Genomic DNA, 11,889 nt, shown 5'->3' with positions numbered 1-11,889 from the left:
TTCATAAGCTGAAATCTTGCCTCATAATGTGATGGTGTTAGGAGGTGGGCCTTTGGGAGGTGATTGGTCACGAAGGGTAGAGACCCCATGACTGGGATTAGTGTTCTCATAAAGGGGACCCTGAGAGCTGTCTCTCCACCAGGTGCGGACACAGAGGGAAAACACCGTCTGGGGACCAGTAAGAGCCCCTCTCCAGACACTGGATGTGCCAGCGCCTTGATCCTGGACTCCCCAGCCTCCAGAACCGCAACAAGTAAATGCGTATAAGCCCCCCGGCTGCGGTATTTTTGTCATAGTAGCACGAACGGACTAAGATAGCACATATGGCTCCAATTCTGTCTCACTTCTTTTTTTCTTAAGTTTTTTTTTTTTTTAATGTTTATTCATTTTTGAGAGAGAGAAAGAGAGACAGAGCATGAGCAGAGGAGGGGCAGAGAGAGAGGGAGACCCAGAATCCGAAGCAGGCTCCAGGCTCTGAGCTGTCAGCACAGAGCCCGACGCGGGCTCGAACTCACAGACCGCGAGGTCATGACCAGAGCTGAAGTCGGACGCTTAAGCGTATGAGCCACCCAGGCGCCCCCGTCCCACTTCTTGTTTTCTTGCTCAGGTAGGGAGAGGTCTGGCCTTTGCTTCTTTGTACCTTGGGATCTGAGGCCTCCGAAGATTTGGCGTGTCTGTAGAGGCAGGTTAGGAGACACTTCTACAAGGTGGAGAAGAAAGGAAGGCGCACAGGGGAGGCTGTGGTCATCAGAGTCCTGGGGCTCTCCCAGTTCACCCAGGGAACTGACCCAGCAAGGGTGTTTCAGGGCCTCCTGGAGAATGGCGTGTAGCTCTGGGAGGGCACCAGCAGAGCAATGTCCTACTGCTATGGACGGGCATGGGAAAGATGACAAGAGGTGCCAGGTGAGATTAGCTGGGAGACCTGCCAGGAGCTGCAGAGAAAGCCTCCGCATCAGGAGACAGGCTAGCTGGACGACGCTGACCGTGGTGGGGCACGGGAGCCCTCAGCAGCCTGGCATCCCCACACTCTCAAGTGGGAGCAGAACAGGGATCTGGAGTGGTCGGCAGGCTCAGTGCACGAGGGGGGCCTGAACACCAAGCAGGGGGAAGGGGCAGGATGCTCTGAGTGCCCCCCCCCCCAAGTCTGGCAGGTGGCCTGAGGAGGGTCAGATAAGCATTTGCTTAAGACAGATGATGCTGGGGCACCTGGGTGGCTCAGTCAGTTGAACGTGTGACTTTGGCTCAGGTTATGATCCCACGGTTCCTGGGGTTCGAGCCCCGCATCGGGCTCTCGGGCTCTGTGCTGACAGCTCAGAGCCTGGAGCCTACTTCGGAGATTCTGTGTCTCCTTCTCTCTCTGCTGCTCCCCTGCTCATGCTCTGTCGCTCTGTCACTCTGTCTCTTAAAAAATAAAAGAAAAAAACAAAGTTAAAAAAAAAAAAAAATGACGCTGGCTGCAATACGGAAAGCAGACAGCAGGGGGTGAGAGGAGGCCAGCAGAGGTCATCCTGGGATGTCCGCGAGCAAACAGGCCGGACACCCTGAACAAGTGCGTCCTGCTCTGGACGCCTCCACACACAAACGCCGATGTAAGATGTGGTTGTGGCCCTCGAGGGTGTTACAGCCACGTCGGGCCACGAGACACGTGTTCATTGTCCCAGTGCTAAAAAAAGTAAAAGATGAGTGGGTTTCAGCAGAGTCTTGCTGCAGCATGAATAAACAGTCAGACAACAGACGAATCTGTTGGGAGGATGTGCTTTAACCTCTGAGGCCAGTTGGCCCAGTGTCATCCCTGGCCACAGGCACTGACCTCCCAGATACCGTGTCTCGAGATTTTCCTGGAAGGCAGTATGGTGTGTACCTGTAAGGTCACAACCTTTCACTCCTGTTAATTCACCTTTCAGAGCTTCTGTTTCTTCATCCATAAAATCAGATCGCCATTTCCACCATAGTGTGGGTATGAGGATTCGCTGAGGCAACGCATCAGAGTGCTTAGCCCAGTGCACTCAAGAAATGTTAATGATTCTCTTTATGGGCATTGTTTTCTTTTCTCGAGTAAGGGTGTAATCCATATATATTATTTTTTAATTTAAAAATGTTTTTTAATCTTTATTTTTGAGAGAGAGAGAGAGAGAGAGCATGAGCAGGGGAGGAACAGAGAGAGTAGACACAGCATCCGAAGCAGGCTCCAGGCTCTGAGCTGTCAGCACGGAGCCCGATGCAGGGCTCAAACCCACGCTCTTCGATATCATGACCTGAGCGTAGTCAGATGCCCAACCGACTGAGCCACCCAGGCGCCCCTATATCATTGTTTTTTTTTTTAAGCTTATTTTCATTTTTGAGAGAGAGAAAGAGAAAGCACAAGCTGGGGAGGGACAGAAAGAGAGGGAGAGAGAGAATCCCAAGCAGGCTCCGTGCTTTCAGTGCAGAGCCTGACGTGGGGCTTGATCTCATGAACCGTGAGATCGTGGCCTGAGCTGAAATCAAGATTCGGACACTTAACCAACTGAGACGCCCGGGCGCCCCTACATGTATAATTAAGTTATTGTTCAAGAGTACCTGAGAGCAACGTCTACATCTCAGTCATCTGTGTCTGCCATAAACCTACTTCCTGGAGGGAGAGTGGAGGAGGGAGCCTGCCCCTGTCCACAGTGCTGAATCTTCCTGGTGTGGGTGTGGCCTGTGATGCCTCCTCTCCGACCCATTCACATCTCTCATGGCGTTCTCCGCCCAGATGCCCTTTGGAGTGATGCGACACGGTGTCCCTGATCTCCCAGACATGCTAACGTGTAGTGAAATAGCACACACGGCATTATCTCACTGTGGAAAGACACACGTTGTGTGCACGTTCATTTTTGTAGAACACACATTGGGCACAACTCATCGAACAAGTTTATAGAAATAAATAGAAATTTATTAGAATTTATAGAAATATATAGAAGGATGTATATCAAACTGTTAATGGTGTTTGTCACGTTACAGCGGGATTGGTGACGGCGAGAGCTTTGCTCTTAGTGACTCACGCTCTTTCGTGGTGTTTTTTTATTGTTTTAACGATAGCCTCTACATTATTTTTTTTTAAAGATTTTATTCTTTTTTTTTATTAAAAAAAATTTTTGTTTTCAACGTTTATTTATTTTTGGGACAGAGAGAGACAGAGCATGAATGGGGGAGGGGCAGAGAGAGAGGGGGAGACACAGAATCGGAAACAGGCTCCAGGCTCTGAGCCATCAGCCCAGAGCCCGACGCGGGGCTCGAACTCACGGACCGCGAGATCGTGACCTGGCTGAAGTCGGACGCTTAACCGACTGCGCCACCCAGGCGCCCCTATTCTTTTTTTAATTTTTAATTTTAAAAAAAATTTTTTTAACGTTTATTTATTTTTGAGACAGAGAGAGACAGAGCATGAATGTGGGAGGGACAGAGAGAGAAGGAGACACAGAATCGGAAGCAGGCTCCAGGCTCTGAGCCATCAGCCCAGAGCCCGAGGCGGGGCTCAAACTCACGGACCGCAAGATCGTGACCTGAGCTGAAGTCGGACGCTTAACCAACTGAGCCACCCAGGCGCCCCTAATTTTTAAATTTTTAAAAATTTATTCATTTTTCAGGGGGAGAGAGAGACAGAGAGAGACAGAGAGAGAGAGAGAGAGAGAGCGCGCGCGCGCACAAGCGGGGGAGGGGCAGAGAGACAGGGAGACAGAGAATCCAAAGCAGCTCCAGGCTCTGAGCTGTCAGCATGGAGCCTGACGCAGGGCTCCGATTCACAAACTGCAAGGTCGTGACCTGAGCTGAAGTCGGACACTTAACCGACTGAACCACCCAGGTGCCCACCAATAAATTCTAATTTTCACTGACCACTTGCTATATCACAGGCACAGTGCTAAGTACTATAAATACATTATTTTGCGTGACTCTTTCTCTACACAGTAGATACCATTATTATCCCCATTTTACTGATGAGGAAACTGAGGCCATTGAGATAAATCAACTTGCCTGGTATCTCGTGCAGTCAGCGTGGCAGACTATAATTTCCAAAAATGGTCACAGCAATATCTCCGGTCCCATGTGCCTTTCCAGAACCTTCTGGCTCCCTGGCAAGAAGCAGAATCTATTTCCTCTCCATCTGACCTGAGGCAGAAGCTTGTAACTGCTTCAATTAATACAATACGGGGGAAGTGATGTTAGTTAACTTCCAACACTAGGTCATGAACATGATACAACTTCCAGCTGTTTCTCTCTCTCTCTCTCTCCTCTCTCTCTCTCTCTCTCTCTCTCTCTCGGCATGTTTGGCCCTGCAACCCAGCCATGACGCTGTTTGAAGACCCAAACCAACCACGCAGAGAGACCCATGTGGAGAGAAACTGAGGACCAGCCTACATGCAGCTTCGACCACCGAACGTGGGAGTGAGGGAGCCTTCAGGCGTCTTCTAGCAGAAGCCCTGGATAAGGAGGAGCAGACACAAGTCCTCGTGGCTGACGCGCCTTCTGAACTGAGCCACGGCACCTGGGAGCAAAGTACACAGCGTCCCAGTGGCAATAAGTTGGGGGGCACTGGAGCGGCTAACACGTCAGGGGTTGAAATCGGGAATCCCCGGCTCTTTCCGCTCTACTTCCGCCCTTTCCCAGCTCTTGCTACCTGCTGAACCACCAGCAGTGTTCTCAGCAAGTCGGCAGGCTCCCATCTCCCAGCCTGGGGACCTCTGACTAATCTCAAGAGCAGTCATTTATATTTGGAGAAGAAAAATCAGAATCCAAACACAATTGTTCACAGAATGTGGAAGAGGCTCCCCTGTCTTTGGTGAGAGCTCTGGTTCTTTCCAGAAAGGAGAGGCTCCAGCCCACGGATGGCCCACCCCCATGCCAGAAAACCTGAGTCAAACAAAAAGTAATGAGAACGTCTGTTCGTGCCTGCCGCCCTTGTTGTTTGCTCCGATCACAAAGGCTCCTTTTTTGTTGTTGTTGCCGTGCTTAATAAGCCTCTAAGCATCTGCCAAGGCAAGCATTCTCTTTTCTATGCCCACCTTACCTCCCTCCAAAACAGTGGGTCTTCTTCCTTCCATTTGGTGTAGCATTAAAAAAAAAAAAAAAAAAATTGCACTTAACTTTTCCTGGGCAGGCCTAGAAGCGCATCTGTGAGCCTTCAGGCTGGAGAGCCCAGTTTGGCTGAATGTGAATCTGTTTTCTTCCTTCTGGGCATGAAGATCCATTAGGATGCATTGCAAGATGGGAAATGAAAAAAGAAAGAAAGAGAAAGAAAGAAAGAAAGAAAGACCCAACCATGTCGTCCTAACCTCTTTAAAAATAATGATAATTAAAACAACAACAAAAAATAAGGATAATTGAAACAGAGAATGTATTCATTTATACACCACCAGGGAATTCAAGCGTAGTTTGTCTCTGGACGAGGCTGGACCCAGCAGCTCAGATAATACCATCCGGACTCAGAATCTCTGCATTCGTCAGCTTTGCCTTCTCTGTGGTGCTTCATTTCCTGGCTCCTCTGGGTGTTACATGGCCACTTCACTGAATCAAATGTAGAGGAAGGCAGAGTTTCTCTGTCCAATAGCTTGAAAAGACATCAAGGAATGGGGACTTGTTTTCTCTGGCTGACCCTTCATGGGTCATGAGCCCTGTCCTCAACCAATCAGCATGGCCCGGAGGAGTCCACCTGTTGGCTTCCTTTAGGTCAAAGGCTGTGAATCTGACTTCACAGGAGACTGATGAAACAGAACACAAGTGGCCACTACCGGATGGAATTAGGATGCTCTGAGAAAGACACGTTAAATATCCACAGACTCTCATAGAAGATTCCACTCACAGAAGATGATGCGGAAATGGTCCTTATGAACACTTGAAAAGATGCCTGAGCTCATTGGTAATCTGGGAAATGCAAAGTAAAACATCAAACAAGAAATAACATTGCCACCTCTCCCATCCAGGGGTGATAAGTGAAAGCTGGACCCAGCTAGCGTTGGTAAGAGTACAGGAACGGGGGGCGCCTGGGTGGCTCAGTCGGTTAAGCGTCCGACTTCAGCCAGGTCACGATCTCGCGGTCCGTGAGTTCGAGCCCCGCGTCGGGCTCTGAGCTGATGGCTCGGAGCCTGGAGCCTGTTTCCGATTCTGTGTCTCCCTCTCTCTCTGCCCTTCCCCCGTTCATGCTCTGTCTCTCTCTGTCCCAAAAATAAATAAACGTTGAAAAAAAAAATTTAAAAAAAAAAATAAAATGTATCAAGTGCAGGGGCGCCTGGGTGGCTCAGTCAGTTAAGTGTCTGCCTTCGGCTCAGGTCATGATCTTACAGTTCGTGGGTTCGAGCCCTGCATCAGGCTCTCTGCTGTCCATGCAAAGCCCGCTTCAGGTCATCTGTCCCTTTCTGTCCCTGCCCCTCCCCTCCCCACCCTCTGAAGTAAATAAATAAATAAGCAAGCAAGTAAGTAAGTAAGTACAATGTATCAAGTGCAAACAGCAACATGCAAACAATGCAGGAGGTATGATCCCATTTGTGGAAAAGAAAATATTTAAGAGATGGTCTGGGTGGCTCCCTCAGTTAAGTGTCTGACTCATGGTTTCGACTCAGGTCATGACCTCAGGGTTTCAGGAGTTTGAGCAGTGAGTTCACAGGCAGCTCGGAGTCTGCTTGGGATTCTCTCTTTTCCTCTTTCTCTCTGCTCTTCCCCCACTTGTGCTGTTTCTCTTTCAAAATATATAAACTTAAAAAAAAAAAAAACTTTAAAAAATTTCTAAAATGAGAGAGTAGAATGCAATGGTCATGTGTGTAGAATCTGGGGCCGGGCTATCTGGGTTCGAATCCCAGCCCCTCGTCTCTGAAGCCGTGTGGCTTTGGGGAGGTTACCTCACCCCTCTGGGGGTTGGCGTTTCCTCCTGTGTAAAAGAGAGATTATGGAATTCGTGGCATATGGTCGTGTAGATTAAATCAGTTCATCTACGTAAATTGCTTTCAGCAGTGCCTAACATGTAGTCAGTGCCCAGTTGGCGAGAGCTGATAGCCCTGTGCACAGATCCACATAAATGCAGAGCAAAGAGGCTGTAAGGATGTGCTCCAAACTGTTGATGGCAGAAGCTGATGGCAAGGAACTTCGTACTTTGCTGTACATCGATTTGAATTGTTAGAGTCTTTCACAAAAATATGTTTGTGTATGACCAGAGTAATAGTTTTAACCCCCTGCCCTCAGATCCCCCACCGTGATGTCCCTTCACAGGCTTCCTTTTATGGAATACTGTCATTCTGTGAGGGACAGGGCAGGGTCTAGCACGGCCCAACCCCCACTCTTGTGGGGATGGAGAAAGGAAAGCTGCCAGAGATTAAACCACTTGTCCAGCCTCAAGCTTTGACTCACTGGCCAGACAGGGGCCCACGCCCAGAATCCCGTTAACCTCCAACTGCCCCCCCCACCCCCCAAATCTGCCTTGGGCCTCAGGCCTCAGCAGTCCATGGTCTTTATGCCCTTAAGTCACATTTTCCTCCTTCTTTAGGCTGAACAAACTGGCTAAATGGCCCTCACTCCAAATGTCCTGTTGTAGCAGAGCCTGGGTGGCTCGGTTGGTTAAGCTTGATTTCAGCTCAGGTCATGGTCTCATGGTTCATGAGATTGAGCCCCACAGCGGGCTCTGTGCTGATGGTGCAGAGCCTGCTTGGGATTATTTCTCTCCCTCCCTCTGTCCCTCCCCTACCTCTCAAAATAAATAAAGTTAAAAAAAAAAAAAAACAAAGAGGGGCACCCGGGTGGCTCACTCGGTTGAGTATCTGACTTTGGCTAAGGTCCTGATCTCGTGGTTCGTGATTTCGAGCCCCACGTCAGCCTCACTGCTGTCAGCGTGGAGCCCACTTTCTTTGGATCCTCTGTTCCCCGCCCCTGTCCCCCCCTCTCTCTTTCTCTCAAAAATACATAAACATTTTTTTAATGAAAAAAAAAAAAAAAAAAGAAAGAAAGGTCCTGTTCTGTCCTCTTGCCAAACCTGGGAAGCAGACAATATTTCCTCATTTTTCAGGTGAGGAAATTGGAGAACAGAATGGTCACGTAGCATGCCAAGGGCACACAGCTAATAAGCAGCAGAGCTGGGTTTCACAGCCATCTCTTTCTGATGTTAAGGCTGTGTTCTTTTTTAAAAAGTGACTTAATTAGTGGGGTTTTTTTTTTTTTTACTATACTTATTTTTATTTCCATGTTTTGCTAAATAAGTTTAAAAAATTTTTTTAAATGTTTATTTATTTTTGAGGGAGAGAGACTGAGCAAGGAAGGAACAGAGACCGAGGGAGACACAGAATCCGAAGCAGGCTCCAGGCTCTGAGCTGTCAGCACAGAGCCCGATGCGGGGCTCCAACCCACAAACCTTAAGATCATGACCTGAGCCGAAGTCGGATGCTTAGGTGACTGAGCCACCCAGGCACCCCAGGGTTTTTTGTTTTTTTAGATTTAATTAGCGTTTTTTAAATTTAAATTTTAATTTTTATTTTTATTTTTGAGACAGAGAGAGACAGAGCATGAACGGGGGAGGGGCAGAGAGAGAGAGGGAGACACAGAACTGGAAGCAGGCTCCAGGCTCTGAGCCATCAGGCCAGAGCCCGACGCGGGGCTCGAACTCACGGACCGTGAGATCGTGACCTGAGCTGAAGTCGGAGGCTTAACCAACTGAGCCACCCAGGCGCCCCTTAATTAGCGTTTTTAAATAAGTTACTCCCGGCACCATCCATCCAATAAAACCTAAAAGCTGGACTGCTGTCTGAGGTTTTACCGCTGCCAGCATTCAGACCTTACAGGGGCCTCGGATTCTTGCTTCCAGGATCTACGTGTCTCTCTGGGCCCTGCTGGCCTGGACCGAATGTGTGGTTTTGCCTGGATCAGACTGTCCCAGCCAAGAGGGCAGAGTCAAGATGAGAAAGGAGCCTTGGACTATGTTGAGCCCCTGGCTTCACCCCAGGGAAGAGCCCAGCGAGGCCAAGAACCAGAGTATGAAAGAGTCAGCACACAGGGAAGCAGAAACGATGACTCAGCTCCGGGTCATGATTTCCCTCTTCCTTGCCTGAGACATGAGTCATGGCCTGTACGTCTTTAATTTTCTGACTTCTAACTCATCCCAGCAGGGAATGGGAAGCTGATAAAGGAAAGCTCCCTGCAGCATGGGCCGTGGCCCCAGATGGCCCGACTTCAAATTCTGTCTTCCACTTACTAATCGTGGGACCTTAGCAAATCACTGAGCCTGCATTTCCCCGTCTGTGAACTGCAGATGCTAATGCCTATCTTGCTAGGTTCCTCCGCCTAATCAGGATTCACTGAGCACCTACTATGTGCCAGGCAAGGGGATGTGGTAGTAAATAAAACAGACAAAACTCCTGCCCCCATGAAGCTTACATTCCAGGGAGAAAAAACAACAATGAACAAATTTGTGTATGTCACACTGTAACGTATATGTCACATTGTAACATATGACATTGTAATGTCAGCTGGAGACCAGCAGAGGTCTCCAACGGTGAAGAATCCAATGGTGAGGCAGGACAGAGGGTCAAGAAGGTTGATGGAGACAGTTCTATAAAGTAGCAGGGGAGGGGCAGAGAGAGAGGGAGAGAGCATCCCAGGCAGGCTCCACACTGTCAGCACAGTGCAGGGCTGGAACTCACAAACTGTGGGATCATGACCTGAGCCGAAGCCAAGAGTCACTCACTCAACTCACTGAGCCATGCAGGCACCCCAGGGTTAATCGCTTTAAAGTGAACAATTCAGGGGCGCCTGGGTGGCTCAGCCGGTTAAGCATAGGACTTCGGCTCAGGCCATGATCTTGTGGTCCATGAGTTCGAGCCCCGTGTCGGGCTGTGTGCTGACAGCTCAGAGCCTGGAGTCTGTTTCCGATCCTGTGTGTCCCTCTCTCTCTGCTCCACCCCTGCTCATGCTCTGGCTCTCTCTCTCTCTCTCTCTCAAAAATAAATAAACATTAAAAAAATAAAGTGAACAACTCAGTGATGTTTGGTGCATTCACACTCCTGTGCAACCATCACCTGCATCTGCTTCCAAACTATTTTATTTTTTCTTTTTCTTTTTTAAATTTTTAAAAAATGTTTATTTTTGAGAGAGAGACAGAGTGTGAGCGGGGGAGGGGCAGAGAGTGAGGGAGACACAGAATCCGAAGCAGGCTCCAGGCTCCAAGTTGTCAGCACAGAGCCCGACGCGGGGCTTGAACTCAGGAGCTGTGAGATCATGACCTGAGCCGAAGCCGGATGCTCAACTGACTGAGCCACCCAGGCACCCCACCAAGGTATTTTCATCACCCCAAAAGGAAACCCTTAACCCACCAAGCAGTCACCCCTCATTTCCCTGTTCTCCAAACTCCCCCATCCCCTACAACCAAGAGTCTGCTTTCTGACTCCATGTATTATGTATTTCTGGGTTTGAATCCTGAAATATTTTATATTTCATATAGGGGCGCCTGGGTGGCTCAGTCGGTTAAGCGTCTGACTTCGGCTCAGGTCGTGATCTCACAGTCGGTGAGTTCGAGCCCCACGTCGGGCTCTGTGCTGACAGCTCAGAGCCTGGAGCCCACTTGGAGTTCTGTGTCTCTCCTTCTCTCTCTGCCCCTCCCCCGTCCCTGCTTACATTCTCTCTCTCTCTCAAAAGTAAATAAACATTTAAAATAACTAAATATTTCACATAAACGGAAGTACAGAACCAGTGGACCTCTTGTGTCTGGCTTCCCTCACTTATGGTAATGTTCTGGAGCCTCAGTCTGCCTTGTAGCAAGTATCAGACCTTCTTTCCTTTTTATGGCTGAATACTATTCCATCATAGGGATGGACCACATTGCTGATTCCTTCTTCCTCAGGTGAAGGGCCTCCACAAGTGTGACTCTCAAGAGGGGCATCTGGGTGGCTCAGTCGGTTAAGCATTCAACTCTTGATTTCGGCTCAGGTCAAAATCTCACATTTCGTGAGTTCGAGCCCCACATCAGGCTCTGCGTTGACAGTGTGGAGCCTGCATGGGATTCTCTCTCTCTCTCTCTCTCTCTCTCTCCCCCTCCCTCTCCCTCTCTTTCCACCCTTCCCCTGCTCTTGTTCTCTCTCTCTAAATAAATAAACTTAAAAAAATGTTTGACCCTCCAGACTCACGGAGTCTCATCACCGCCCCAGGAGGTGATTCCAGGAAGCTCTGTGAGGTCGTGAAATGAGACAGGGCTCGCAGAAGGACCAGCAGAGGGTTCTCTTGAGGAACGCAGTAGGTTTGTGCCGTGTGCCGCTGGCGGTCAGCTTAACCGGGGCTGGTGCAGTCACCTGAGGGACCATGCAGGCTACAGGTCAGGGGGCTGGGTGCAGGGCGGAGAGACTGAGGCCTCAACCCCCAACTGCTGTCCACACCTGATGCGTGTAACGTTGGAACTTCAGCTCCCCGCGTTTCCAGGCTGAGCCGGAGCGCGCCCCCATGTGGACAGGAGGGATGCAGGTCCTGCAGGGCGGAAGCAGGGAGAGAACAGGAAATGATCTGGCTGCAGGACAGCCAGGGGAGTGAGGGGATGTGTCGCACCGACACCCTTACGTCCACGGTGATGTGTGATCTGTGCAGGGCAAAGCTTCAAGTGCTTCACAAATAGCCCTTCGCTGACTCTCCATGACAGCCCCACGAGACAAGTGTTGTTATCCCACCTCTACAGATGGAAAAACTGAGGCGTGGAGGAATGGCGAACAACTCACACAAGATCCTCCCGTAAGTCAATGGCAGAGCAGGATTCAAACCCAGAAAGTCTATGCTGGTCGTGAGCGCTTCACCACCCTTGCCCGCCCATTGTGTTTTCCCTCCTGTCGGGTCTTCCATATAGATTCAGCCGCCTATTTCCTTCAGGTCTCAGCTTGCGGACCACCTCCTCCAAGAAGCGACCGTGATCACCTC

At 49.6% G+C, this 11,889-nt stretch overlaps 1 long non-coding RNA gene across 2 annotated transcripts in view; it reads right to left on the bottom strand.

Annotated features, from left to right (window-relative positions):
• Positions 1-5,330: 5,330 nt before the first annotated feature.
• LOC147573141 (uncharacterized) overlaps positions 5,331-11,889 on the bottom strand; it is a 30,435-nt gene continuing 23,876 nt past the window's right edge. The window contains exons 6-7 of one of the 2 annotated variants that reach the window (XR_015245261.1): positions 11,115-11,448; positions 5,331-5,880 (exon numbers count right to left, since the gene is read on the bottom strand). This is a non-coding gene — a long non-coding RNA (uncharacterized LOC147573141). The remainder of the gene's footprint in view (positions 5,881-11,114; positions 11,449-11,889) is intronic. The other variant, XR_015245262.1, reaches the window with a different exon arrangement.

Source organism: Puma concolor, chromosome E3, assembly GCF_028749965.1.
Source record: "Puma concolor isolate L17-30 chromosome E3, mPumCon1.1.hap2, whole genome shotgun sequence".
Lineage (NCBI taxonomy): Eukaryota > Metazoa > Chordata > Mammalia > Carnivora > Felidae > Puma > Puma concolor.
Note: the sequence above shows the minus strand (reverse complement) of the source record. Positions and strands in the feature narration are given on the sequence as shown.